The 21,326-nt window shown below is 48.0% G+C and overlaps 42 non-coding genes across 42 annotated transcripts; all 42 read left to right on the forward strand.

Annotated features, from left to right (window-relative positions):
• Positions 1–192: 192 nt before the first annotated feature.
• Positions 193–265, forward strand: Trnak-cuu (transfer RNA lysine (anticodon CUU)). The gene has a single exon. It is a non-coding gene; the product is annotated as a tRNA-Lys (tRNA).
• Positions 266–586: 321 nt separating this feature from the next.
• Positions 587–658, forward strand: Trnat-agu (transfer RNA threonine (anticodon AGU)). Its single transcript has one exon. It is a non-coding gene; the product is annotated as a tRNA-Thr (tRNA).
• A 536-nt stretch (positions 659–1,194) lies between these two features.
• Trnar-ucg (transfer RNA arginine (anticodon UCG)) lies at positions 1,195–1,267 on the forward strand. Its single transcript has one exon. It is a non-coding gene; the product is annotated as a tRNA-Arg (tRNA).
• Positions 1,268–1,706: 439 nt separating this feature from the next.
• Trnak-cuu (transfer RNA lysine (anticodon CUU)) lies at positions 1,707–1,779 on the forward strand. Its single transcript has one exon. It is a non-coding gene; the product is annotated as a tRNA-Lys (tRNA).
• A 321-nt stretch (positions 1,780–2,100) lies between these two features.
• Trnat-agu (transfer RNA threonine (anticodon AGU)) lies at positions 2,101–2,172 on the forward strand. Its single transcript has one exon. It is a non-coding gene; the product is annotated as a tRNA-Thr (tRNA).
• A 536-nt stretch (positions 2,173–2,708) lies between these two features.
• Trnar-ucg (transfer RNA arginine (anticodon UCG)) lies at positions 2,709–2,781 on the forward strand. The gene has a single exon. It is a non-coding gene; the product is annotated as a tRNA-Arg (tRNA).
• Positions 2,782–3,220: 439 nt separating this feature from the next.
• Trnak-cuu (transfer RNA lysine (anticodon CUU)) lies at positions 3,221–3,293 on the forward strand. The gene has a single exon. It is a non-coding gene; the product is annotated as a tRNA-Lys (tRNA).
• A 321-nt stretch (positions 3,294–3,614) lies between these two features.
• On the forward strand, positions 3,615–3,686 carry Trnat-agu (transfer RNA threonine (anticodon AGU)). The gene has a single exon. It is a non-coding gene; the product is annotated as a tRNA-Thr (tRNA).
• A 536-nt stretch (positions 3,687–4,222) lies between these two features.
• Trnar-ucg (transfer RNA arginine (anticodon UCG)) lies at positions 4,223–4,295 on the forward strand. Its single transcript has one exon. It is a non-coding gene; the product is annotated as a tRNA-Arg (tRNA).
• A 439-nt stretch (positions 4,296–4,734) lies between these two features.
• Positions 4,735–4,807, forward strand: Trnak-cuu (transfer RNA lysine (anticodon CUU)). Its single transcript has one exon. It is a non-coding gene; the product is annotated as a tRNA-Lys (tRNA).
• Positions 4,808–5,128: 321 nt separating this feature from the next.
• Trnat-agu (transfer RNA threonine (anticodon AGU)) lies at positions 5,129–5,200 on the forward strand. Its single transcript has one exon. It is a non-coding gene; the product is annotated as a tRNA-Thr (tRNA).
• Positions 5,201–5,736: 536 nt separating this feature from the next.
• Positions 5,737–5,809, forward strand: Trnar-ucg (transfer RNA arginine (anticodon UCG)). Its single transcript has one exon. It is a non-coding gene; the product is annotated as a tRNA-Arg (tRNA).
• Positions 5,810–6,248: 439 nt separating this feature from the next.
• Trnak-cuu (transfer RNA lysine (anticodon CUU)) lies at positions 6,249–6,321 on the forward strand. Its single transcript has one exon. It is a non-coding gene; the product is annotated as a tRNA-Lys (tRNA).
• A 321-nt stretch (positions 6,322–6,642) lies between these two features.
• On the forward strand, positions 6,643–6,714 carry Trnat-agu (transfer RNA threonine (anticodon AGU)). The gene has a single exon. It is a non-coding gene; the product is annotated as a tRNA-Thr (tRNA).
• Positions 6,715–7,250: 536 nt separating this feature from the next.
• Positions 7,251–7,323, forward strand: Trnar-ucg (transfer RNA arginine (anticodon UCG)). The gene has a single exon. It is a non-coding gene; the product is annotated as a tRNA-Arg (tRNA).
• Positions 7,324–7,762: 439 nt separating this feature from the next.
• On the forward strand, positions 7,763–7,835 carry Trnak-cuu (transfer RNA lysine (anticodon CUU)). Its single transcript has one exon. It is a non-coding gene; the product is annotated as a tRNA-Lys (tRNA).
• A 321-nt stretch (positions 7,836–8,156) lies between these two features.
• On the forward strand, positions 8,157–8,228 carry Trnat-agu (transfer RNA threonine (anticodon AGU)). The gene has a single exon. It is a non-coding gene; the product is annotated as a tRNA-Thr (tRNA).
• A 536-nt stretch (positions 8,229–8,764) lies between these two features.
• On the forward strand, positions 8,765–8,837 carry Trnar-ucg (transfer RNA arginine (anticodon UCG)). Its single transcript has one exon. It is a non-coding gene; the product is annotated as a tRNA-Arg (tRNA).
• Positions 8,838–9,276: 439 nt separating this feature from the next.
• Positions 9,277–9,349, forward strand: Trnak-cuu (transfer RNA lysine (anticodon CUU)). The gene has a single exon. It is a non-coding gene; the product is annotated as a tRNA-Lys (tRNA).
• A 321-nt stretch (positions 9,350–9,670) lies between these two features.
• On the forward strand, positions 9,671–9,742 carry Trnat-agu (transfer RNA threonine (anticodon AGU)). The gene has a single exon. It is a non-coding gene; the product is annotated as a tRNA-Thr (tRNA).
• A 536-nt stretch (positions 9,743–10,278) lies between these two features.
• Trnar-ucg (transfer RNA arginine (anticodon UCG)) lies at positions 10,279–10,351 on the forward strand. Its single transcript has one exon. It is a non-coding gene; the product is annotated as a tRNA-Arg (tRNA).
• Positions 10,352–10,790: 439 nt separating this feature from the next.
• Trnak-cuu (transfer RNA lysine (anticodon CUU)) lies at positions 10,791–10,863 on the forward strand. Its single transcript has one exon. It is a non-coding gene; the product is annotated as a tRNA-Lys (tRNA).
• A 321-nt stretch (positions 10,864–11,184) lies between these two features.
• On the forward strand, positions 11,185–11,256 carry Trnat-agu (transfer RNA threonine (anticodon AGU)). The gene has a single exon. It is a non-coding gene; the product is annotated as a tRNA-Thr (tRNA).
• A 536-nt stretch (positions 11,257–11,792) lies between these two features.
• Trnar-ucg (transfer RNA arginine (anticodon UCG)) lies at positions 11,793–11,865 on the forward strand. The gene has a single exon. It is a non-coding gene; the product is annotated as a tRNA-Arg (tRNA).
• A 439-nt stretch (positions 11,866–12,304) lies between these two features.
• On the forward strand, positions 12,305–12,377 carry Trnak-cuu (transfer RNA lysine (anticodon CUU)). Its single transcript has one exon. It is a non-coding gene; the product is annotated as a tRNA-Lys (tRNA).
• A 321-nt stretch (positions 12,378–12,698) lies between these two features.
• On the forward strand, positions 12,699–12,770 carry Trnat-agu (transfer RNA threonine (anticodon AGU)). Its single transcript has one exon. It is a non-coding gene; the product is annotated as a tRNA-Thr (tRNA).
• A 536-nt stretch (positions 12,771–13,306) lies between these two features.
• Positions 13,307–13,379, forward strand: Trnar-ucg (transfer RNA arginine (anticodon UCG)). Its single transcript has one exon. It is a non-coding gene; the product is annotated as a tRNA-Arg (tRNA).
• Positions 13,380–13,818: 439 nt separating this feature from the next.
• Positions 13,819–13,891, forward strand: Trnak-cuu (transfer RNA lysine (anticodon CUU)). The gene has a single exon. It is a non-coding gene; the product is annotated as a tRNA-Lys (tRNA).
• Positions 13,892–14,212: 321 nt separating this feature from the next.
• Trnat-agu (transfer RNA threonine (anticodon AGU)) lies at positions 14,213–14,284 on the forward strand. Its single transcript has one exon. It is a non-coding gene; the product is annotated as a tRNA-Thr (tRNA).
• Positions 14,285–14,820: 536 nt separating this feature from the next.
• Trnar-ucg (transfer RNA arginine (anticodon UCG)) lies at positions 14,821–14,893 on the forward strand. The gene has a single exon. It is a non-coding gene; the product is annotated as a tRNA-Arg (tRNA).
• A 439-nt stretch (positions 14,894–15,332) lies between these two features.
• Positions 15,333–15,405, forward strand: Trnak-cuu (transfer RNA lysine (anticodon CUU)). Its single transcript has one exon. It is a non-coding gene; the product is annotated as a tRNA-Lys (tRNA).
• A 321-nt stretch (positions 15,406–15,726) lies between these two features.
• Positions 15,727–15,798, forward strand: Trnat-agu (transfer RNA threonine (anticodon AGU)). The gene has a single exon. It is a non-coding gene; the product is annotated as a tRNA-Thr (tRNA).
• A 539-nt stretch (positions 15,799–16,337) lies between these two features.
• On the forward strand, positions 16,338–16,410 carry Trnar-ucg (transfer RNA arginine (anticodon UCG)). Its single transcript has one exon. It is a non-coding gene; the product is annotated as a tRNA-Arg (tRNA).
• A 439-nt stretch (positions 16,411–16,849) lies between these two features.
• On the forward strand, positions 16,850–16,922 carry Trnak-cuu (transfer RNA lysine (anticodon CUU)). The gene has a single exon. It is a non-coding gene; the product is annotated as a tRNA-Lys (tRNA).
• A 321-nt stretch (positions 16,923–17,243) lies between these two features.
• Trnat-agu (transfer RNA threonine (anticodon AGU)) lies at positions 17,244–17,315 on the forward strand. Its single transcript has one exon. It is a non-coding gene; the product is annotated as a tRNA-Thr (tRNA).
• Positions 17,316–17,851: 536 nt separating this feature from the next.
• Positions 17,852–17,924, forward strand: Trnar-ucg (transfer RNA arginine (anticodon UCG)). Its single transcript has one exon. It is a non-coding gene; the product is annotated as a tRNA-Arg (tRNA).
• Positions 17,925–18,363: 439 nt separating this feature from the next.
• Positions 18,364–18,436, forward strand: Trnak-cuu (transfer RNA lysine (anticodon CUU)). The gene has a single exon. It is a non-coding gene; the product is annotated as a tRNA-Lys (tRNA).
• A 321-nt stretch (positions 18,437–18,757) lies between these two features.
• On the forward strand, positions 18,758–18,829 carry Trnat-agu (transfer RNA threonine (anticodon AGU)). Its single transcript has one exon. It is a non-coding gene; the product is annotated as a tRNA-Thr (tRNA).
• Positions 18,830–19,354: 525 nt separating this feature from the next.
• On the forward strand, positions 19,355–19,427 carry Trnar-ucg (transfer RNA arginine (anticodon UCG)). The gene has a single exon. It is a non-coding gene; the product is annotated as a tRNA-Arg (tRNA).
• Positions 19,428–19,866: 439 nt separating this feature from the next.
• Positions 19,867–19,939, forward strand: Trnak-cuu (transfer RNA lysine (anticodon CUU)). Its single transcript has one exon. It is a non-coding gene; the product is annotated as a tRNA-Lys (tRNA).
• Positions 19,940–20,260: 321 nt separating this feature from the next.
• Positions 20,261–20,332, forward strand: Trnat-agu (transfer RNA threonine (anticodon AGU)). The gene has a single exon. It is a non-coding gene; the product is annotated as a tRNA-Thr (tRNA).
• A 536-nt stretch (positions 20,333–20,868) lies between these two features.
• Positions 20,869–20,941, forward strand: Trnar-ucg (transfer RNA arginine (anticodon UCG)). Its single transcript has one exon. It is a non-coding gene; the product is annotated as a tRNA-Arg (tRNA).
• Positions 20,942–21,326: the final 385 nt, after the last annotated feature.

The following is a 21,326-nucleotide window of genomic DNA, read 5'->3' on the forward strand; positions in this document are numbered from 1 at the left end:
ATGTGTGTTGAATAATGGTGCTGATAGCCACGTATCATTTGAAGCAGATTTGATGCCTTTCGGAGACAATTTTTCATTGAATGGGATTGTAGCTCATTTGTGGCAGCAGGAGATAAGCTGTAGTCAAAAGGATCTTCCATAGATGGTCGCAGGTCCCATCAGTATTGTATGGCTCGTAAAGCATTGTGTGGAGCCCGGCTAGCTCAGTCGGTAGAGCATGAGACTCTTAATCTCAGGGTCGTGGGTTCGAGCCCCACGCTGGGCGGCGCAAAATTTTGTGTCTACGCGGATGCAACCTGCGCCCCTCTCGTGAGCCTTGCGTAACGAACGTAACGGGTTACGACGATGCCTAGCTTCGTATGAATATCAGAGGAATGGTATTTGAAGCTGAAAGTAACTCTGAAATGAAATAAATGTGTTGTTTTGGAATTTTAGGTGTACATCGATATCGTGTGAGATGTGTAGGAAAGCAGCAGCTGTGCTAACTAAATGCAAATAATGGTCGCTAATGCGGTGCGTTTCCAGCTGAAGATCTCCGATTCACTAGTCCATAAGAACAAAGTACCCGAAAAGCGCGCTAGGAGGCGCCTCCTTAGCTCAGTGGCAGAGCGCTGGTCTAGTAAACCAGAGGTCGTGAGTTCGATCCTCACAGGAGGCAAATGAATTTTGTAAAAGCCCCTCCCACCGTGGCCCTTTCGAAAAAAGCGGTCAAGGATAAAACAAATTATAAATGGGTGCGGTATTTAAGAAATGCTCTCGCAAATGAATAGTGCGAATGGTGCTATTAAAGTAGGCACCAGAAACTGCTGCTTTTGGGAGTCTCCGGAGAATGCCGACGTGAAATACTTAGTTCTTGTGATGTATTTTCTACCCCTGATACAGACCCTCGCGGCTGTCGTCGTCGTCGGCGCCGCCGCCGCTTTGGTAATAGCGGCAACTCGCCATTGTATCTCATAGGGTGAGGTACCTTCTGCAACCGACTGAGATGGCACTAAGCGATTGAAGCTGATTTGCACGCTCTTGTTTGATGAGCGTCATAAGGGCTTGAATGTAACTTGCGATGGGACACAGCAAGAAGTAGCGTCGCATTTTTAGTACTGAAATTGGAGAATTGCGTCAAAGATGGTAAATTCATTCCGGGAAGTGCACAAATGGCGGTAATGAGGTGTGTTTGGGGAAGCGTATTGCGCCAGTGACCGTGTGGCCTAATGGATAAGGCGTCGGACTTCGGATCCGAAGATTGCAGGTTCGAATCCTGTCACGGTCGAGTTTTTCCAGTTCTGCAAAAGATGCATGCTGTTTTACTGTGTTGTTTGAGTACTACAAAACTAGTTGAAAGTTGCTGCTGTCCGCTTCCTGGCTGCAAACCGGCGTCTACCTGAAGCTCAAGCAAGACAAGGGTGATCTGTAGCGAAATTTTCGGCACAGAGCCGTTCAGGAGAGTTTTTGTTGGAACTACTGCGTCTGATTCAGGGCCCAAGAGCTACGCCACAGGCGTCTGCGCACAGTCGAGCATGTGTGTTGAATAATGGTGCTGATAGCCACGTATCATTTGAAGCAGATTTGATGCCTTTCGGAGACAATTTTTCATTGAATGGGATTGTAGCTCATTTGTGGCAGCAGGAGATAAGCTGTAGTCAAAAGGATCTTCCATAGATGGTCGCAGGTCCCATCAGTATTGTATGGCTCGTAAAGCATTGTGTGGAGCCCGGCTAGCTCAGTCGGTAGAGCATGAGACTCTTAATCTCAGGGTCGTGGGTTCGAGCCCCACGCTGGGCGGCGCAAAATTTTGTGTCTACGCGGATGCAACCTGCGCCCCTCTCGTGAGCCTTGCGTAACGAACGTAACGGGTTACGACGATGCCTAGCTTCGTATGAATATCAGAGGAATGGTATTTGAAGCTGAAAGTAACTCTGAAATGAAATAAATGTGTTGTTTTGGAATTTTAGGTGTACATCGATATCGTGTGAGATGTGTAGGAAAGCAGCAGCTGTGCTAACTAAATGCAAATAATGGTCGCTAATGCGGTGCGTTTCCAGCTGAAGATCTCCGATTCACTAGTCCATAAGAACAAAGTACCCGAAAAGCGCGCTAGGAGGCGCCTCCTTAGCTCAGTGGCAGAGCGCTGGTCTAGTAAACCAGAGGTCGTGAGTTCGATCCTCACAGGAGGCAAATGAATTTTGTAAAAGCCCCTCCCACCGTGGCCCTTTCGAAAAAAGCGGTCAAGGATAAAACAAATTATAAATGGGTGCGGTATTTAAGAAATGCTCTCGCAAATGAATAGTGCGAATGGTGCTATTAAAGTAGGCACCAGAAACTGCTGCTTTTGGGAGTCTCCGGAGAATGCCGACGTGAAATACTTAGTTCTTGTGATGTATTTTCTACCCCTGATACAGACCCTCGCGGCTGTCGTCGTCGTCGGCGCCGCCGCCGCTTTGGTAATAGCGGCAACTCGCCATTGTATCTCATAGGGTGAGGTACCTTCTGCAACCGACTGAGATGGCACTAAGCGATTGAAGCTGATTTGCACGCTCTTGTTTGATGAGCGTCATAAGGGCTTGAATGTAACTTGCGATGGGACACAGCAAGAAGTAGCGTCGCATTTTTAGTACTGAAATTGGAGAATTGCGTCAAAGATGGTAAATTCATTCCGGGAAGTGCACAAATGGCGGTAATGAGGTGTGTTTGGGGAAGCGTATTGCGCCAGTGACCGTGTGGCCTAATGGATAAGGCGTCGGACTTCGGATCCGAAGATTGCAGGTTCGAATCCTGTCACGGTCGAGTTTTTCCAGTTCTGCAAAAGATGCATGCTGTTTTACTGTGTTGTTTGAGTACTACAAAACTAGTTGAAAGTTGCTGCTGTCCGCTTCCTGGCTGCAAACCGGCGTCTACCTGAAGCTCAAGCAAGACAAGGGTGATCTGTAGCGAAATTTTCGGCACAGAGCCGTTCAGGAGAGTTTTTGTTGGAACTACTGCGTCTGATTCAGGGCCCAAGAGCTACGCCACAGGCGTCTGCGCACAGTCGAGCATGTGTGTTGAATAATGGTGCTGATAGCCACGTATCATTTGAAGCAGATTTGATGCCTTTCGGAGACAATTTTTCATTGAATGGGATTGTAGCTCATTTGTGGCAGCAGGAGATAAGCTGTAGTCAAAAGGATCTTCCATAGATGGTCGCAGGTCCCATCAGTATTGTATGGCTCGTAAAGCATTGTGTGGAGCCCGGCTAGCTCAGTCGGTAGAGCATGAGACTCTTAATCTCAGGGTCGTGGGTTCGAGCCCCACGCTGGGCGGCGCAAAATTTTGTGTCTACGCGGATGCAACCTGCGCCCCTCTCGTGAGCCTTGCGTAACGAACGTAACGGGTTACGACGATGCCTAGCTTCGTATGAATATCAGAGGAATGGTATTTGAAGCTGAAAGTAACTCTGAAATGAAATAAATGTGTTGTTTTGGAATTTTAGGTGTACATCGATATCGTGTGAGATGTGTAGGAAAGCAGCAGCTGTGCTAACTAAATGCAAATAATGGTCGCTAATGCGGTGCGTTTCCAGCTGAAGATCTCCGATTCACTAGTCCATAAGAACAAAGTACCCGAAAAGCGCGCTAGGAGGCGCCTCCTTAGCTCAGTGGCAGAGCGCTGGTCTAGTAAACCAGAGGTCGTGAGTTCGATCCTCACAGGAGGCAAATGAATTTTGTAAAAGCCCCTCCCACCGTGGCCCTTTCGAAAAAAGCGGTCAAGGATAAAACAAATTATAAATGGGTGCGGTATTTAAGAAATGCTCTCGCAAATGAATAGTGCGAATGGTGCTATTAAAGTAGGCACCAGAAACTGCTGCTTTTGGGAGTCTCCGGAGAATGCCGACGTGAAATACTTAGTTCTTGTGATGTATTTTCTACCCCTGATACAGACCCTCGCGGCTGTCGTCGTCGTCGGCGCCGCCGCCGCTTTGGTAATAGCGGCAACTCGCCATTGTATCTCATAGGGTGAGGTACCTTCTGCAACCGACTGAGATGGCACTAAGCGATTGAAGCTGATTTGCACGCTCTTGTTTGATGAGCGTCATAAGGGCTTGAATGTAACTTGCGATGGGACACAGCAAGAAGTAGCGTCGCATTTTTAGTACTGAAATTGGAGAATTGCGTCAAAGATGGTAAATTCATTCCGGGAAGTGCACAAATGGCGGTAATGAGGTGTGTTTGGGGAAGCGTATTGCGCCAGTGACCGTGTGGCCTAATGGATAAGGCGTCGGACTTCGGATCCGAAGATTGCAGGTTCGAATCCTGTCACGGTCGAGTTTTTCCAGTTCTGCAAAAGATGCATGCTGTTTTACTGTGTTGTTTGAGTACTACAAAACTAGTTGAAAGTTGCTGCTGTCCGCTTCCTGGCTGCAAACCGGCGTCTACCTGAAGCTCAAGCAAGACAAGGGTGATCTGTAGCGAAATTTTCGGCACAGAGCCGTTCAGGAGAGTTTTTGTTGGAACTACTGCGTCTGATTCAGGGCCCAAGAGCTACGCCACAGGCGTCTGCGCACAGTCGAGCATGTGTGTTGAATAATGGTGCTGATAGCCACGTATCATTTGAAGCAGATTTGATGCCTTTCGGAGACAATTTTTCATTGAATGGGATTGTAGCTCATTTGTGGCAGCAGGAGATAAGCTGTAGTCAAAAGGATCTTCCATAGATGGTCGCAGGTCCCATCAGTATTGTATGGCTCGTAAAGCATTGTGTGGAGCCCGGCTAGCTCAGTCGGTAGAGCATGAGACTCTTAATCTCAGGGTCGTGGGTTCGAGCCCCACGCTGGGCGGCGCAAAATTTTGTGTCTACGCGGATGCAACCTGCGCCCCTCTCGTGAGCCTTGCGTAACGAACGTAACGGGTTACGACGATGCCTAGCTTCGTATGAATATCAGAGGAATGGTATTTGAAGCTGAAAGTAACTCTGAAATGAAATAAATGTGTTGTTTTGGAATTTTAGGTGTACATCGATATCGTGTGAGATGTGTAGGAAAGCAGCAGCTGTGCTAACTAAATGCAAATAATGGTCGCTAATGCGGTGCGTTTCCAGCTGAAGATCTCCGATTCACTAGTCCATAAGAACAAAGTACCCGAAAAGCGCGCTAGGAGGCGCCTCCTTAGCTCAGTGGCAGAGCGCTGGTCTAGTAAACCAGAGGTCGTGAGTTCGATCCTCACAGGAGGCAAATGAATTTTGTAAAAGCCCCTCCCACCGTGGCCCTTTCGAAAAAAGCGGTCAAGGATAAAACAAATTATAAATGGGTGCGGTATTTAAGAAATGCTCTCGCAAATGAATAGTGCGAATGGTGCTATTAAAGTAGGCACCAGAAACTGCTGCTTTTGGGAGTCTCCGGAGAATGCCGACGTGAAATACTTAGTTCTTGTGATGTATTTTCTACCCCTGATACAGACCCTCGCGGCTGTCGTCGTCGTCGGCGCCGCCGCCGCTTTGGTAATAGCGGCAACTCGCCATTGTATCTCATAGGGTGAGGTACCTTCTGCAACCGACTGAGATGGCACTAAGCGATTGAAGCTGATTTGCACGCTCTTGTTTGATGAGCGTCATAAGGGCTTGAATGTAACTTGCGATGGGACACAGCAAGAAGTAGCGTCGCATTTTTAGTACTGAAATTGGAGAATTGCGTCAAAGATGGTAAATTCATTCCGGGAAGTGCACAAATGGCGGTAATGAGGTGTGTTTGGGGAAGCGTATTGCGCCAGTGACCGTGTGGCCTAATGGATAAGGCGTCGGACTTCGGATCCGAAGATTGCAGGTTCGAATCCTGTCACGGTCGAGTTTTTCCAGTTCTGCAAAAGATGCATGCTGTTTTACTGTGTTGTTTGAGTACTACAAAACTAGTTGAAAGTTGCTGCTGTCCGCTTCCTGGCTGCAAACCGGCGTCTACCTGAAGCTCAAGCAAGACAAGGGTGATCTGTAGCGAAATTTTCGGCACAGAGCCGTTCAGGAGAGTTTTTGTTGGAACTACTGCGTCTGATTCAGGGCCCAAGAGCTACGCCACAGGCGTCTGCGCACAGTCGAGCATGTGTGTTGAATAATGGTGCTGATAGCCACGTATCATTTGAAGCAGATTTGATGCCTTTCGGAGACAATTTTTCATTGAATGGGATTGTAGCTCATTTGTGGCAGCAGGAGATAAGCTGTAGTCAAAAGGATCTTCCATAGATGGTCGCAGGTCCCATCAGTATTGTATGGCTCGTAAAGCATTGTGTGGAGCCCGGCTAGCTCAGTCGGTAGAGCATGAGACTCTTAATCTCAGGGTCGTGGGTTCGAGCCCCACGCTGGGCGGCGCAAAATTTTGTGTCTACGCGGATGCAACCTGCGCCCCTCTCGTGAGCCTTGCGTAACGAACGTAACGGGTTACGACGATGCCTAGCTTCGTATGAATATCAGAGGAATGGTATTTGAAGCTGAAAGTAACTCTGAAATGAAATAAATGTGTTGTTTTGGAATTTTAGGTGTACATCGATATCGTGTGAGATGTGTAGGAAAGCAGCAGCTGTGCTAACTAAATGCAAATAATGGTCGCTAATGCGGTGCGTTTCCAGCTGAAGATCTCCGATTCACTAGTCCATAAGAACAAAGTACCCGAAAAGCGCGCTAGGAGGCGCCTCCTTAGCTCAGTGGCAGAGCGCTGGTCTAGTAAACCAGAGGTCGTGAGTTCGATCCTCACAGGAGGCAAATGAATTTTGTAAAAGCCCCTCCCACCGTGGCCCTTTCGAAAAAAGCGGTCAAGGATAAAACAAATTATAAATGGGTGCGGTATTTAAGAAATGCTCTCGCAAATGAATAGTGCGAATGGTGCTATTAAAGTAGGCACCAGAAACTGCTGCTTTTGGGAGTCTCCGGAGAATGCCGTCGTGAAATACTTAGTTCTTGTGATGTATTTTCTACCCCTGATACAGACCCTCGCGGCTGTCGTCGTCGTCGGCGCCGCCGCCGCTTTGGTAATAGCGGCAACTCGCCATTGTATCTCATAGGGTGAGGTACCTTCTGCAACCGACTGAGATGGCACTAAGCGATTGAAGCTGATTTGCACGCTCTTGTTTGATGAGCGTCATAAGGGCTTGAATGTAACTTGCGATGGGACACAGCAAGAAGTAGCGTCGCATTTTTAGTACTGAAATTGGAGAATTGCGTCAAAGATGGTAAATTCATTCCGGGAAGTGCACAAATGGCGGTAATGAGGTGTGTTTGGGGAAGCGTATTGCGCCAGTGACCGTGTGGCCTAATGGATAAGGCGTCGGACTTCGGATCCGAAGATTGCAGGTTCGAATCCTGTCACGGTCGAGTTTTTCCAGTTCTGCAAAAGATGCATGCTGTTTTACTGTGTTGTTTGAGTACTACAAAACTAGTTGAAAGTTGCTGCTGTCCGCTTCCTGGCTGCAAACCGGCGTCTACCTGAAGCTCAAGCAAGACAAGGGTGATCTGTAGCGAAATTTTCGGCACAGAGCCGTTCAGGAGAGTTTTTGTTGGAACTACTGCGTCTGATTCAGGGCCCAAGAGCTACGCCACAGGCGTCTGCGCACAGTCGAGCATGTGTGTTGAATAATGGTGCTGATAGCCACGTATCATTTGAAGCAGATTTGATGCCTTTCGGAGACAATTTTTCATTGAATGGGATTGTAGCTCATTTGTGGCAGCAGGAGATAAGCTGTAGTCAAAAGGATCTTCCATAGATGGTCGCAGGTCCCATCAGTATTGTATGGCTCGTAAAGCATTGTGTGGAGCCCGGCTAGCTCAGTCGGTAGAGCATGAGACTCTTAATCTCAGGGTCGTGGGTTCGAGCCCCACGCTGGGCGGCGCAAAATTTTGTGTCTACGCGGATGCAACCTGCGCCCCTCTCGTGAGCCTTGCGTAACGAACGTAACGGGTTACGACGATGCCTAGCTTCGTATGAATATCAGAGGAATGGTATTTGAAGCTGAAAGTAACTCTGAAATGAAATAAATGTGTTGTTTTGGAATTTTAGGTGTACATCGATATCGTGTGAGATGTGTAGGAAAGCAGCAGCTGTGCTAACTAAATGCAAATAATGGTCGCTAATGCGGTGCGTTTCCAGCTGAAGATCTCCGATTCACTAGTCCATAAGAACAAAGTACCCGAAAAGCGCGCTAGGAGGCGCCTCCTTAGCTCAGTGGCAGAGCGCTGGTCTAGTAAACCAGAGGTCGTGAGTTCGATCCTCACAGGAGGCAAATGAATTTTGTAAAAGCCCCTCCCACCGTGGCCCTTTCGAAAAAAGCGGTCAAGGATAAAACAAATTATAAATGGGTGCGGTATTTAAGAAATGCTCTCGCAAATGAATAGTGCGAATGGTGCTATTAAAGTAGGCACCAGAAACTGCTGCTTTTGGGAGTCTCCGGAGAATGCCGACGTGAAATACTTAGTTCTTGTGATGTATTTTCTACCCCTGATACAGACCCTCGCGGCTGTCGTCGTCGTCGGCGCCGCCGCCGCTTTGGTAATAGCGGCAACTCGCCATTGTATCTCATAGGGTGAGGTACCTTCTGCAACCGACTGAGATGGCACTAAGCGATTGAAGCTGATTTGCACGCTCTTGTTTGATGAGCGTCATAAGGGCTTGAATGTAACTTGCGATGGGACACAGCAAGAAGTAGCGTCGCATTTTTAGTACTGAAATTGGAGAATTGCGTCAAAGATGGTAAATTCATTCCGGGAAGTGCACAAATGGCGGTAATGAGGTGTGTTTGGGGAAGCGTATTGCGCCAGTGACCGTGTGGCCTAATGGATAAGGCGTCGGACTTCGGATCCGAAGATTGCAGGTTCGAATCCTGTCACGGTCGAGTTTTTCCAGTTCTGCAAAAGATGCATGCTGTTTTACTGTGTTGTTTGAGTACTACAAAACTAGTTGAAAGTTGCTGCTGTCCGCTTCCTGGCTGCAAACCGGCGTCTACCTGAAGCTCAAGCAAGACAAGGGTGATCTGTAGCGAAATTTTCGGCACAGAGCCGTTCAGGAGAGTTTTTGTTGGAACTACTGCGTCTGATTCAGGGCCCAAGAGCTACGCCACAGGCGTCTGCGCACAGTCGAGCATGTGTGTTGAATAATGGTGCTGATAGCCACGTATCATTTGAAGCAGATTTGATGCCTTTCGGAGACAATTTTTCATTGAATGGGATTGTAGCTCATTTGTGGCAGCAGGAGATAAGCTGTAGTCAAAAGGATCTTCCATAGATGGTCGCAGGTCCCATCAGTATTGTATGGCTCGTAAAGCATTGTGTGGAGCCCGGCTAGCTCAGTCGGTAGAGCATGAGACTCTTAATCTCAGGGTCGTGGGTTCGAGCCCCACGCTGGGCGGCGCAAAATTTTGTGTCTACGCGGATGCAACCTGCGCCCCTCTCGTGAGCCTTGCGTAACGAACGTAACGGGTTACGACGATGCCTAGCTTCGTATGAATATCAGAGGAATGGTATTTGAAGCTGAAAGTAACTCTGAAATGAAATAAATGTGTTGTTTTGGAATTTTAGGTGTACATCGATATCGTGTGAGATGTGTAGGAAAGCAGCAGCTGTGCTAACTAAATGCAAATAATGGTCGCTAATGCGGTGCGTTTCCAGCTGAAGATCTCCGATTCACTAGTCCATAAGAACAAAGTACCCGAAAAGCGCGCTAGGAGGCGCCTCCTTAGCTCAGTGGCAGAGCGCTGGTCTAGTAAACCAGAGGTCGTGAGTTCGATCCTCACAGGAGGCAAATGAATTTTGTAAAAGCCCCTCCCACCGTGGCCCTTTCGAAAAAAGCGGTCAAGGATAAAACAAATTATAAATGGGTGCGGTATTTAAGAAATGCTCTCGCAAATGAATAGTGCGAATGGTGCTATTAAAGTAGGCACCAGAAACTGCTGCTTTTGGGAGTCTCCGGAGAATGCCGTCGTGAAATACTTAGTTCTTGTGATGTATTTTCTACCCCTGATACAGACCCTCGCGGCTGTCGTCGTCGTCGGCGCCGCCGCCGCTTTGGTAATAGCGGCAACTCGCCATTGTATCTCATAGGGTGAGGTACCTTCTGCAACCGACTGAGATGGCACTAAGCGATTGAAGCTGATTTGCACGCTCTTGTTTGATGAGCGTCATAAGGGCTTGAATGTAACTTGCGATGGGACACAGCAAGAAGTAGCGTCGCATTTTTAGTACTGAAATTGGAGAATTGCGTCAAAGATGGTAAATTCATTCCGGGAAGTGCACAAATGGCGGTAATGAGGTGTGTTTGGGGAAGCGTATTGCGCCAGTGACCGTGTGGCCTAATGGATAAGGCGTCGGACTTCGGATCCGAAGATTGCAGGTTCGAATCCTGTCACGGTCGAGTTTTTCCAGTTCTGCAAAAGATGCATGCTGTTTTACTGTGTTGTTTGAGTACTACAAAACTAGTTGAAAGTTGCTGCTGTCCGCTTCCTGGCTGCAAACCGGCGTCTACCTGAAGCTCAAGCAAGACAAGGGTGATCTGTAGCGAAATTTTCGGCACAGAGCCGTTCAGGAGAGTTTTTGTTGGAACTACTGCGTCTGATTCAGGGCCCAAGAGCTACGCCACAGGCGTCTGCGCACAGTCGAGCATGTGTGTTGAATAATGGTGCTGATAGCCACGTATCATTTGAAGCAGATTTGATGCCTTTCGGAGACAATTTTTCATTGAATGGGATTGTAGCTCATTTGTGGCAGCAGGAGATAAGCTGTAGTCAAAAGGATCTTCCATAGATGGTCGCAGGTCCCATCAGTATTGTATGGCTCGTAAAGCATTGTGTGGAGCCCGGCTAGCTCAGTCGGTAGAGCATGAGACTCTTAATCTCAGGGTCGTGGGTTCGAGCCCCACGCTGGGCGGCGCAAAATTTTGTGTCTACGCGGATGCAACCTGCGCCCCTCTCGTGAGCCTTGCGTAACGAACGTAACGGGTTACGACGATGCCTAGCTTCGTATGAATATCAGAGGAATGGTATTTGAAGCTGAAAGTAACTCTGAAATGAAATAAATGTGTTGTTTTGGAATTTTAGGTGTACATCGATATCGTGTGAGATGTGTAGGAAAGCAGCAGCTGTGCTAACTAAATGCAAATAATGGTCGCTAATGCGGTGCGTTTCCAGCTGAAGATCTCCGATTCACTAGTCCATAAGAACAAAGTACCCGAAAAGCGCGCTAGGAGGCGCCTCCTTAGCTCAGTGGCAGAGCGCTGGTCTAGTAAACCAGAGGTCGTGAGTTCGATCCTCACAGGAGGCAAATGAATTTTGTAAAAGCCCCTCCCACCGTGGCCCTTTCGAAAAAAGCGGTCAAGGATAAAACAAATTATAAATGGGTGCGGTATTTAAGAAATGCTCTCGCAAATGAATAGTGCGAATGGTGCTATTAAAGTAGGCACCAGAAACTGCTGCTTTTGGGAGTCTCCGGAGAATGCCGTCGTGAAATACTTAGTTCTTGTGATGTATTTTCTACCCCTGATAGAGACCCTCGCGGCTGTCGTCGTCGTCGGCGCCGCCGCCGCTTTGGTAATAGCGGCAACTCGCCATTGTATCTCATAGGGTGAGGTACCTTCTGCAACCGACTGAGATGGCACTAAGCGATTGAAGCTGATTTGCACGCTCTTGTTTGATGAGCGTCATAAGGGCTTGAATGTAACTTGCGATGGGACACAGCAAGAAGTAGCGTCGCATTTTTAGTACTGAAATTGGAGAATTGCGTCAAAGATGGTAAATTCATTCCGGGAAGTGCACAAATGGCGGTAATGAGGTGTGTTTGGGGAAGCGTATTGCGCCAGTGACCGTGTGGCCTAATGGATAAGGCGTCGGACTTCGGATCCGAAGATTGCAGGTTCGAATCCTGTCACGGTCGAGTTTTTCCAGTTCTGCAAAAGATGCATGCTGTTTTACTGTGTTGTTTGAGTACTACAAAACTAGTTGAAAGTTGCTGCTGTCCGCTTCCTGGCTGCAAACCGGCGTCTACCTGAAGCTCAAGCAAGACAAGGGTGATCTGTAGCGAAATTTTCGGCACAGAGCCGTTCAGGAGAGTTTTTGTTGGAACTACTGCGTCTGATTCAGGGCCCAAGAGCTACGCCACAGGCGTCTGCGCACAGTCGAGCATGTGTGTTGAATAATGGTGCTGATAGCCACGTATCATTTGAAGCAGATTTGATGCCTTTCGGAGACAATTTTTCATTGAATGGGATTGTAGCTCATTTGTGGCAGCAGGAGATAAGCTGTAGTCAAAAGGATCTTCCATAGATGGTCGCAGGTCCCATCAGTATTGTATGGCTCGTAAAGCATTGTGTGGAGCCCGGCTAGCTCAGTCGGTAGAGCATGAGACTCTTAATCTCAGGGTCGTGGGTTCGAGCCCCACGCTGGGCGGCGCAAAATTTTGTGTCTACGCGGATGCAACCTGCGCCCCTCTCGTGAGCCTTGCGTAACGAACGTAACGGGTTACGACGATGCCTAGCTTCGTATGAATATCAGAGGAATGGTATTTGAAGCTGAAAGTAACTCTGAAATGAAATAAATGTGTTGTTTTGGAATTTTAGGTGTACATCGATATCGTGTGAGATGTGTAGGAAAGCAGCAGCTGTGCTAACTAAATGCAAATAATGGTCGCTAATGCGGTGCGTTTCCAGCTGAAGATCTCCGATTCACTAGTCCATAAGAACAAAGTACCCGAAAAGCGCGCTAGGAGGCGCCTCCTTAGCTCAGTGGCAGAGCGCTGGTCTAGTAAACCAGAGGTCGTGAGTTCGATCCTCACAGGAGGCAAATGAATTTTGTAAAAGCCCCTCCCACCGTGGCCCTTTCGAAAAAAGCGGTCAAGGATAAAACAAATTATAAATGGGTGCGGTATTTAAGAAATGCTCTCGCAAATGAATAGTGCGAATGGTGCTATTAAAGTAGGCACCAGAAACTGCTGCTTTTGGGAGTCTCCGGAGAATGCCGACGTGAAATACTTAGTTCTTGTGATGTATTTTCTACCCCTGATACAGACCCTCGCGGCTGTCGTCGTCGTCGGCGCCGCCGCCGCTTTGGTAATAGCGGCAACTCGCCATTGTATCTCATAGGGTGAGGTACCTTCTGCAACCGACTGAGATGGCACTAAGCGATTGAAGCTGATTTGCACGCTCTTGTTTGATGAGCGTCATAAGGGCTTGAATGTAACTTGCGATGGGACACAGCAAGAAGTAGCGTCGCATTTTTAGTACTGAAATTGGAGAATTGCGTCAAAGATGGTAAATTCATTCCGGGAAGTGCACAAATGGCGGTAATGAGGTGTGTTTGGGGAAGCGTATTGCGCCAGTGACCGTGTGGCCTAATGGATAAGGCGTCGGACTTCGGATCCGAAGATTGCAGGTTCGAGTCCTGTCACGGTCGAGTTTTTCCAGTTCTGCAAAAGATGCATGCTGTTTTACTGTGTTGTTTGAGTACTACAAAACTAGTTGAAAGTTGCTGCTGTCCGCTTCCTGGCTGCAAACCGGCGTCTACCTGAAGCTCAAGCAAGACAAGGGTGATCTGTAGCGAAATTTTCGGCACAGAGCCGTTCAGGAGAGTTTTTGTTGGAACTACTGCGTCTGATTCAGGGCCCAAGAGCTACGCCACAGGCGTCTGCGCACAGTCGAGCATGTGTGTTGAATAATGGTGCTGATAGCCACGTATCATTTGAAGCAGATTTGATGCCTTTCGGAGACAATTTTTCATTGAATGGGATTGTAGCTCATTTGTGGCAGCAGGAGATAAGCTGTAGTCAAAAGGATCTTCCATAGATGGTCGCAGGTCCCATCAGTATTGTATGGCTCGTAAAGCATTGTGTGGAGCCCGGCTAGCTCAGTCGGTAGAGCATGAGACTCTTAATCTCAGGGTCGTGGGTTCGAGCCCCACGCTGGGCGGCGCAAAATTTTGTGTCTACGCGGATGCAACCTGCGCCCCTCTCGTGAGCCTTGCGTAACGAACGTAACGGGTTACGACGATGCCTAGCTTCGTATGAATATCAGAGGAATGGTATTTGAAGCTGAAAGTAACTCTGAAATGAAATAAATGTGTTGTTTTGGAATTTTAGGTGTACATCGATATCGTGTGAGATGTGTAGGAAAGCAGCAGCTGTGCTAACTAAATGCAAATAATGGTCGCTAATGCGGTGCGTTTCCAGCTGAAGATCTCCGATTCACTAGTCCATAAGAACAAAGTACCCGAAAAGCGCGCTAGGAGGCGCCTCCTTAGCTCAGTGGCAGAGCGCTGGTCTAGTAAACCAGAGGTCGTGAGTTCGATCCTCACAGGAGGCAAATGAATTTTGTAAAAGCCCCTCCCACCGTGGCCCTTTCGAAAAAAGCGGTCAAGGATAAAACAAATTATAAATGGGTGCGGTATTTAAGAAATGCTCTCGCAAATGAATAGTGCGAATGGTGCTATTAAAGTAGGCACCAGAAACTGCTGCTTTTGGGAGTCTCCGGAGAATGCCGACGTGAAATACTTAGTTCTTGTGATGTATTTTCTACCCCTGATACAGACCCTCGCGGCTGTCGTCGTCGTCGGCGCCGCCGCCGCTTTGGTAATAGCGGCAACTCGCCATTGTATCTCATAGGGTGAGGTACCTTCTGCAACCGACTGAGATGGCACTAAGCGATTGAAGCTGATTTGCACGCTCTTGTTTGATGAGCGTCATAAGGGCTTGAATGTAACTTGCGATGGGACACAGCAAGAAGTAGCGTCGCATTTTTAGTACTGAAATTGGAGAATTGCGTCAAAGATGGTAAATTCATTCCGGGAAGTGCACAAATGGCGGTAATGAGGTGTGTTTGGGGAAGCGTATTGCGCCAGTGACCGTGTGGCCTAATGGATAAGGCGTCGGACTTCGGATCCGAAGATTGCAGGTTCGAATCCTGTCACAGTCGAGTTTTTCCAGTTCTGCAAAAGATGCATGCTGTTTTACTGTGTTGTTTGAGTACTACAAAACTAGTTGAAAGTTGCTGCTGTCCGCTTCCTGGCTGCAAACCGGCGTCTACCTGAAGCTCAAGCAAGACAAGGGTGATCTGTAGCGAAATTTTCGGCACAGAGCCGTTCAGGAGAGTTTTTGTTGGAACTACTGCGTCTGATTCAGGGCCCAAGAGCTACGCCACAGGCGTCTGCGCACAGTCGAGCATGTGTGTTGAATAATGGTGCTGATAGCCACGTATCATTTGAAGCAGATTTGATGCCTTTCGGAGACAATTTTTCATTGAATGGGATTGTAGCTCATTTGTGGCAGCAGGAGATAAGCTGTAGTCAAAAGGATCTTCCATAGATGGTCGCAGGTCCCATCAGTATTGTATGGCTCGTAAAGCATTGTGTGGAGCCCGGCTAGCTCAGTCGGTAGAGCATGAGACTCTTAATCTCAGGGTCGTGGGTTCGAGCCCCACGCTGGGCGGCGCAAAATTTTGTGTCTACGCGGATGCAACCTGCGCCCCTCTCGTGAGCCTTGCGTAACGAACGTAACGGGTTACGACGATGCCTAGCTTCGTATGAATATCAGAGGAATGGTATTTGAAGCTGAAAGTAACTCTGAAATGAAATAAATGTGTTGTTTTGGAATTTTAGGTGTACATCGATATCGTGTGAGATGTGTAGGAAAGCAGCAGCTGTGCTAACTAAATGCAAATAATGGTCGCTAATGCGGTGCGTTTCCAGCTGAAGATCTCCGATTCACTAGTCCATAAGAACAAAGTACCCGAAAAGCGCGCTAGGAGGCGCCTCCTTAGCTCAGTGGCAGAGCGCTGGTCTAGTAAACCAGAGGTCGTGAGTTCGATCCTCACAGGAGGCAAATGAATTTTGTAAAAGCCCCTCCCACCGTGGCCCTTTCGAAAAAAGCGGTCAAGGATAAAACAAATTATAAATGGGTGCGGTATTTAAGAAATGCTCTCGCAAATGAATAGTGCGAATGGTGCTATTAAAGTAGGCACCAGAAACTGCTGCTTTTGGGAGTCTCCGGAGAATGCCGACGTGAAATACTTAGTTCTTGTGATGTATTTTCTACCCCTGATACAGACCCTCGCGGCTGTCGTCGTCGTCGTCGGCGCCGCCGCCGCTTTGGTAATAGCGGCAACTCGCCATTGTATCTCATAGGGTGAGGTACCTTCTGCAACCGACTGAGATGGCACTAAGCGATTGAAGCTGATTTGCACGCTCTTGTTTGATGAGCGTCATAAGGGCTTGAATGTAACTTGCGATGGGACACAGCAAGAAGTAGCGTCGCATTTTTAGTACTGAAATTGGAGAATTGCGTCAAAGATGGTAAATTCATTCCGGGAAGTGCACAAATGGCGGTAATGAGGTGTGTTTGGGGAAGCGTATTGCGCCAGTGACCGTGTGGCCTAATGGATAAGGCGTCGGACTTCGGATCCGAAGATTGCAGGTTCGAATCCTGTCACGGTCGAGTTTTTCCAGTTCTGCAAAAGATGCATGCTGTTTTACTGTGTTGTTTGAGTACTACAAAACTAGTTGAAAGTTGCTGCTGTCCGCTTCCTGGCTGCAAACCGGCGTCTACCTGAAGCTCAAGCAAGACAAGGGTGATCTGTAGCGAAATTTTCGGCACAGAGCCGTTCAGGAGAGTTTTTGTTGGAACTACTGCGTCTGATTCAGGGCCCAAGAGCTACGCCACAGGCGTCTGCGCACAGTCGAGCATGTGTGTTGAATAATGGTGCTGATAGCCACGTATCATTTGAAGCAGATTTGATGCCTTTCGGAGACAATTTTTCATTGAATGGGATTGTAGCTCATTTGTGGCAGCAGGAGATAAGCTGTAGTCAAAAGGATCTTCCATAGATGGTCGCAGGTCCCATCAGTATTGTATGGCTCGTAAAGCATTGTGTGGAGCCCGGCTAGCTCAGTCGGTAGAGCATGAGACTCTTAATCTCAGGGTCGTGGGTTCGAGCCCCACGCTGGGCGGCGCAAAATTTTGTGTCTACGCGGATGCAACCTGCGCCCCTCTCGTGAGCCTTGCGTAACGAACGTAACGGGTTACGACGATGCCTAGCTTCGTATGAATATCAGAGGAATGGTATTTGAAGCTGAAAGTAACTCTGAAATGAAATAAATGTGTTGTTTTGGAATTTTAGGTGTACATCGATATCGTGTGAGATGTGTAGGAAAGCAGCAGCTGTGCTAACTAAATGCAAATAATGGTCGCTAATGCGGTGCGTTTCCAGCTGAAGATCTCCGATTCACTAGTCCATAAGAACAAAGTACCCGAAAAGCGCGCTAGGAGGCGCCTCCTTAGCTCAGTGGCAGAGCGCTGGTCTAGTAAACCAGAGGTCGTGAGTTCGATCCTCACAGGAGGCAAATGAATTTTGTAAAAGCCCCTCCCACCGTGGCCCTTTCGAAAAAAGCGGTCAAGGATAAAACAAATTATAAATGGGTGCGGTATTTAAGAAATGCTCTCGCAAATGAATAGTGCGAATGGTGCTATTAAAGTAGGCACCAGAAACTGCTGCTTTTGGGAGTCTCCGGAGAATGCCGACGTGAAATACTTAGTTCTTGTGATGTATTTTCTACCCCTGATACAGACCCTCGCGGCTGTCGTCGTCGTCGGCGCCGCCGCCGCTTTGGTAATAGCGGCAACTCGCCATTGTATCTCATAGGGTGAGGTACCTTCTGCAACCGACTGAGATGGCACTAAGCGATTGAAGCTGATTTGCACGCTCTTGTTTGATGAGCGTCATAAGGGCTTGAATGTAACTTGCGATGGGACACAGCAAGAAGTAGCGTCGCATTTTTAGTACTGAAATTGGAGAATTGCGTCAAAGATGGTAAATTCATTCCGGGAAGTGCACAAATGGCGGTAATGAGGTGTGTTTGGGGAAGCGTATTGCGCCAGTGACCGTGTGGCCTAATGGATAAGGCGTCGGACTTCGGATCCGAAGATTGCAGGTTCGAATCCTGTCACGGTCGAGTTTTTCCAGTTCTGCAAAAGATGCATGCTGTTTTACTGTGTTGTTTGAGTCCTACAAAACTAGTTGAAAGTTGCTGCTGTCCGCTTCCTGGCTGCAAACCGGCGTCTACCTGAAGCTCAAGCAAGACAAGGGTGATCTGTAGCGAAATTTTCGGCACAGAGCCGTTCAGGAGAGTTTTTGTTGAAACTACTGCGTCTGATTCAGGGCCCAAGAGCTACGCCACAGGCGTCTGCGCACAGTCGAGCATGTGTGTTGAATAATGGTGCTGATAGCCACGTATCATTTGAAGCAGATTTGATGCCTTTCGGAGACAATTTTTCATTGAATGGGATTGTAGCTCATTTGTGGCAGCAGGAGATAAGCTGTAGTCAAAAGGATCTTCCATAGATGGTCGCAGGTCCCATCAGTATTGTATGGCTCGTAAAGCATTGTGTGGAGCCCGGCTAGCTCAGTCGGTAGAGCATGAGACTCTTAATCTCAGGGTCGTGGGTTCGAGCCCCACGCTGGGCGGCGCAAAATTTTGTGTCTACGCGGATGCAACCTGCGCCCCTCTCGTGAGCCTTGCGTAACGAACGTAACGGGTTACGACGATGCCTAGCTTCGTATGAATATCAGAGGAATGGTATTTGAAGCTGAAAGTAACTCTGAAATGAAATAAATGTGTTGTTTTGGAATTTTAGGTGTACATCGATATCGTGTGAGATGTGTAGGAAAGCAGCAGCTGTGCTAACTAAATGCAAATAATGGTCGCTAATGCGGTGCGTTTCCAGCTGAAGATCTCCGATTCACTAGTCCATAAGAACAAAGTACCCGAAAAGCGCGCTAGGAGGCGCCTCCTTAGCTCAGTGGCAGAGCGCTGGTCTAGTAAACCAGAGGTCGTGAGTTCGATCCTCACAGGAGGCAAATGAATTTTGTAAAAGCCCCTCCCACCGTGGCCCTTTCGAAAAAAGCGGTCAAGGATAAAACAAATTATAAATGGGTGCGGTATTTAAGAAAATGAATAGTGCGAATGGTGCTATTAAAGTAGGCACCAGAAACTGCTGCTTTTGGGAGTCTCCGGAGAATGCCGTCGTGAAATACTTAGTTCTTGTGATGTATTTTCTACCCCTGATAGAGACCCTCGCGGCTGTCGTCGTCGTCGGCGCCGCCGCCGCTTTGGTAATAGCGGCAACTCGCCATTGTATCTCATAGGGTGAGGTACCTTCTGCAACCGACTGAGATGGCACTAAGCGATTGAAGCTGATTTGCACGCTCTTGTTTGATGAGCGTCATAAGGGCTTGAATGTAACTTGCGATGGGACACAGCAAGAAGTAGCGTCGCATTTTTAGTACTGAAATTGGAGAATTGCGTCAAAGATGGTAAATTCATTCCGGGAAGTGCACAAATGGCGGTAATGAGGTGTGTTTGGGGAAGCGTATTGCGCCAGTGACCGTGTGGCCTAATGGATAAGGCGTCGGACTTCGGATCCGAAGATTGCAGGTTCGAATCCTGTCACGGTCGAGTTTTTCCAGTTCTGCAAAAGATGCATGCTGTTTTACTGTGTTGTTTGAGTACTACAAAACTAGTTGAAAGTTGCTGCTGTCCGCTTCCTGGCTGCAAACCGGCGTCTACCTGAAGCTCAAGCAAGACAAGGGTGATCTGTAGCGAAATTTTCGGCACAGAGCCGTTCAGGAGAGTTTTTGTTGGAACTACTGCGTCTGATTCAGGGCCCAAGAGCTACGCCACAGGCGTCTGCGCACAGTCGAGCATGTGTGTTGAATAATGGTGCTGATAGCCACGTATCATTTGAAGCAGATTTGATGCCTTTCGGAGACAATTTTTCATTGAATGGGATTGTAGCTCATTTGTGGCAGCAGGAGATAAGCTGTAGTCAAAAGGATCTTCCATAGATGGTCGCAGGTCCCATCAGTATTGTATGGCTCGTAAAGCATTGTGTGGAGCCCGGCTAGCTCAGTCGGTAGAGCATGAGACTCTTAATCTCAGGGTCGTGGGTTCGAGCCCCACGCTGGGCGGCGCAAAATTTTGTGTCTACGCGGATGCAACCTGCGCCCCTCTCGTGAGCCTTGCGTAACGAACGTAACGGGTTACGACGATGCCTAGCTTCGTATGAATATCAGAGGAATGGTATTTGAAGCTGAAAGTAACTCTGAAATGAAATAAATGTGTTGTTTTGGAATTTTAGGTGTACATCGATATCGTGTGAGATGTGTAGGAAAGCAGCAGCTGTGCTAACTAAATGCAAATAATGGTCGCTAATGCGGTGCGTTTCCAGCTGAAGATCTCCGATTCACTAGTCCATAAGAACAAAGTACCCGAAAAGCGCGCTAGGAGGCGCCTCCTTAGCTCAGTGGCAGAGCGCTGGTCTAGTAAACCAGAGGTCGTGAGTTCGATCCTCACAGGAGGCAAATGAATTTTGTAAAAGCCCCTCCCACCGTGGCCCTTTCGAAAAAAGCGGTCAAGGATAAAACAAATTATAAATGGGTGCGGTATTTAAGAAATGCTCTCGCAAATGAATAGTGCGAATGGTGCTATTAAAGTAGGCACCAGAAACTGCTGCTTTTGGGAGTCTCCGGAGAATGCCGTCGTGAAATACTTAGTTCTTGTGATGTATTTTCTACCCCTGATAGAGACCCTCGCGGCTGTCGTCGTCGTCGGCGCCGCCGCCGCTTTGGTAATAGCGGCAACTCGCCATTGTATCTCATAGGGTGAGGTACCTTCTGCAACCGACTGAGATGGCACTAAGCGATTGAAGCTGATTTGCACGCTCTTGTTTGATGAGCGTCATAAGGGCTTGAATGTAACTTGCGATGGGACACAGCAAGAAGTAGCGTCGCATTTTTAGTACTGAAATTGGAGAATTGCGTCAAAGATGGTAAATTCATTCCGGGAAGTGCACAAATGGCGGTAATGAGGTGTGTTTGGGGAAGCGTATTGCGCCAGTGACCGTGTGGCCTAATGGATAAGGCGTCGGACTTCGGATCCGAAGATTGCAGGTTCGAATCCTGTCACGGTCGAGTTTTTCCAGTTCTGCAAAAGATGCATGCTGTTTTACTGTGTTGTTTGAGTACTACAAAACTAGTTGAAAGTTGCTGCTGTCCGCTTCCTGGCTGCAAACCGGCGTCTACCTGAAGCTCAAGCAAGACAAGGGTGATCTGTAGCGAAATTTTCGGCACAGAGCCGTTCAGGAGAGTTTTTGTTGGAACTACTGCGTCTGATTCAGGGCCCAAGAGCTACGCCACAGGCGTCTGCGCACAGTCGAGCATGTGTGTTGAATAATGGTGCTGATAGCCACGTATCATTTGAAGCAGATTTGATGCCTTTCGGAGACAATTTTTCATTGAATGGGATTGTAGCTCATTTGTGGCAGCAGGAGATAAGCTGTAGTCAAAAGGATCTTCC

This window comes from Schistocerca nitens, chromosome 8 (genome assembly GCF_023898315.1).
Source record: "Schistocerca nitens isolate TAMUIC-IGC-003100 chromosome 8, iqSchNite1.1, whole genome shotgun sequence".
Lineage (NCBI taxonomy): Eukaryota > Metazoa > Arthropoda > Insecta > Orthoptera > Acrididae > Schistocerca > Schistocerca nitens.